The sequence below is a fragment of the Otolemur garnettii genome, unplaced genomic scaffold (genome assembly GCF_000181295.1).
Source record: "Otolemur garnettii isolate 467f Iridium unplaced genomic scaffold, OtoGar3 scaffold00010, whole genome shotgun sequence".
Taxonomy (NCBI): Eukaryota; Metazoa; Chordata; class Mammalia; order Primates; family Galagidae; genus Otolemur; species Otolemur garnettii.
Genome location: NW_003852405.1, coordinates 23,226,270 through 23,229,320, shown reverse-complemented (window position 1 = coordinate 23,229,320; position 3,051 = coordinate 23,226,270). Strand labels below are relative to the sequence as shown.

Genomic DNA, 3,051 nt, shown 5'->3' with positions numbered 1-3,051 from the left:
GATGCCCTCATGATTGCTTTCAAGAAAAGGGAATTTGATTTGGGGTTGCAGTATTTGCTTTAATTCTAGAAAAGGATTTAAAAATTTGTATTTGTATGTAGTACCTTTTCATTTCAACTCATTCTTAACTGTCCCCTCCCCCTCACTTTCCATTGTTGGCTGGTACAATCTACCTTCAAAGCATTGTTTTCTTAAAAGTCAAAGGTTATGATTTGGAAAAGGCCAAACCATATGATATCAAAATGCTTAATTCTTTGTTTTTTCTTTTTTTGTTTGTTTGTTTTTTGAGACAGAGTCTCATTCTGTTGCCCAGGCTAGAGTGCCATGGTGTCCGCCTAGCTTATAGCAACATCAAACTCTTGGGTTCAAGTGATCCTCCTGCATCAGCCTCCCAAGTAGCTGGGACTACAGGCACTCTCCACAATGCCCGGCTAATTTTTTTCTATTTTTAATAGAGAAAGAGTCTCGCTATTGCTCAGTTAATCCTGTACTCCTGAGCCCAAGGGAGCCTCCAGCCTCAGCCTCCCAGAATGCTAGGATTATAGGCATGAGCCTCTTTGGGTGGTCACTAGCAGAGTGCCATCAACTGATAAAAACACAAACACAAGTAAAAAGAACTTCAATTTTCTAGAAAAGTATGTAAATTCAAACCTAACAGAAACAAAACAAGAATCTAAAGTTAAAATAAATGATAGCATACTTATCTAAATTAGGAAGTTTGGGTGCAGGTTTAGCACAGGATTCTATGATTGGGACAAATTCAGCCAAATATCTAACAATTGTCACCTCTAGGTACTGGGCATTGTTCATCGATATTCAGCATCCTAGTCCTCAAATATAAAACTAGTCTCATCAATTTACAAAGATTCAGTTACAGTCATGAAGCCTAGTAACTAAGTCAGGCACACGAGCAAAGTGCAAGTTAGTATCAACATTTTCACTGGGGAAAAATGAAATTTAAGGAAAATATGGCAAAGTATAAGGTGACAATTATTTTTGAAGATCGTCCTTTGTTCTGAGATCACGTCCTTTTTGTTGTCAATGTGTGTCTTTCTTTTGCAAAAGGAGCAGTGCCAGTAGATAACAGTTTCTTTTCTTAATGAACTTACCTGGCAAAGTTAAAAGTTAGTACACTATTGCCAATTCCTAAAGTTGTTTTGTTGTTTCGCTTGTTGGTGAGATGTGTAAGTCAGAGAATCCCTGGAGTAATGCATTTCCCACAAGCTTGGAAACTAACTGGGTTTTCTGGCAAATTCGTAACAGATGAGCAAATCAGGTTCTCCACAGTCTGGCTCTGTTGCTAATCACCCTGGCTCGTGAAGTAGGTCCTCAAAAGGAATTTGTTAGAAATAGTTGATCCACAGGGAAAGACAGGCTTACACAGGGCTCTTGTTTATTTCCTCCATTGGCTTTCAAAATGTCCAACATTTTAATTTACTTTTAAAATTGTGATTTAAAAAATATGCATTTAGCTTTGCACAGAGGCAATATTGTAGCCAATGAGGTTTATGCAAGGCGTGATCATTGCTAATTGAACTTTTCCCAATACCCCGCCATGACGCCTTGCAAATATAGTCAGCATTGGCAATTTTTGACGGTGTCTACGGAGACTGAATTTTTAAAAAATTAAAAAGTAAAAAAATATGTATTTAAATAAATCATTTTCATGTGCAAATGTCAAACCACACCATCCCTGGAGGGCAGCAGGGCAGGGCTGCTTTGCACACCTGCTTCCCACAAACATCCCAGTGCACACCTGAGTTTGGAGAGCCCTGTGCTAAGTATAGAGCATCAACCCTTTTCTACTGAGAAGGAAAGGAAGCGACATGTAATTTCTATATTGACTCTCAAAGACAAAAATGATTCTAGGGTGGTTGGACCAAGTTTTAATGGAACCCAAATTTAATCAGAACTTGGGTTTTCTGGCCTCCAAAATCAAAGAAAAAATGCAAAATTGCTTTTCAAGAATAAAAAATGAAAAAGAAAACCCCCTTCGTGTAGGTTTTTAATCCCTGAAATCTTGATAGCATCATCGTCTTGTTTGTTTTGTTATTTCCCTTAAATCAGCAGGGAAGGCTTTCTGATTAATCTGCACCTGGAGCTGGTAGAAATACGCGCAGTACCCAAGCGTATTGTAACCATTACTCACCAAGATACAAACTTCCAGTTCCTTTCCCAGGGGACCCAAAGTGCAGCGTGGGGAAGGTACGGGGTGATGCATCTCTCTGCAGGGCACAGAGGCTCAGCGCTGCCAGAGTTTAGGTGGAAGTGAGGACGGCCTGAAGAGCAGATGGGATTTAAAAATAGTAAATCCTGTCTCCATCCCAAACACACATTTTTACTGTAGAACATTCAGAAAGCAAGAATCATTCATAATTTTACCTTAGAAATTACTTAGAAATTACCGCTGTTGACATTTGGATTGATATTCTTCTAAGGAGGGAAGAAGAGATGAACAAACCTGCACCCCTGCCCAGTAAATTATCTTCATTATACGTACACCAATGCGTTTGGATCCTATTACTTGTCCATCGTTATCGATGGGGAGTTGGTAGGAGGGTGGAGAAGGGAGACTGATTTTTAACACGAATACACATTATTGGGATTTTTCACTCCTATAAATTACTCTGTAAGTATTCTATGATTTTCTTTTAAATTGCAATACCCATGCAATCACTGTCGGGTATAAAGGAGTTTCATGAGACGCTCCCCTGGGCCCGCATTGGGTGACCAGGGCCGCCTACCGGCTAGGGTGGAACTCCTGGGACAGAGGATGGGGCGCAAGAGCAGACGGAACGGGGTTCAAGGCCGCCTGCGCGGCTCGGATCCCGCCTGGGCCGCACCCACGGCAGGCTGAGCGCGCCAGTATGTGCAGCGGGCCGCGAGGGCAGCGCTTCTGCATCCGCGAGCTGCTTGGCATCCGCGCTGGTCGGGCCTCAGTCCACCACTTCCCTGGAGCGGAAAAGGAGACTTGCGGGCTCGGCACGCAGCCTGCGGAGGGCGAAGACGCGGGAGCGCCCGACCCCACGGCGCCCTCTGCTAGGACCCGGG

At 42.7% G+C, this 3,051-nt stretch overlaps 1 non-coding gene across 1 annotated transcript; it reads left to right on the top strand.

Moving 5' to 3' along the window:
- Positions 1 to 1,470: 1,470 nt before the first annotated feature.
- On the top strand, positions 1,471 to 1,610 carry LOC111723338. Its single transcript, XR_002771903.1, has one exon. It is a non-coding gene; the product is annotated as a U4 spliceosomal RNA (small nuclear RNA).
- Positions 1,611 to 3,051: the final 1,441 nt, after the last annotated feature.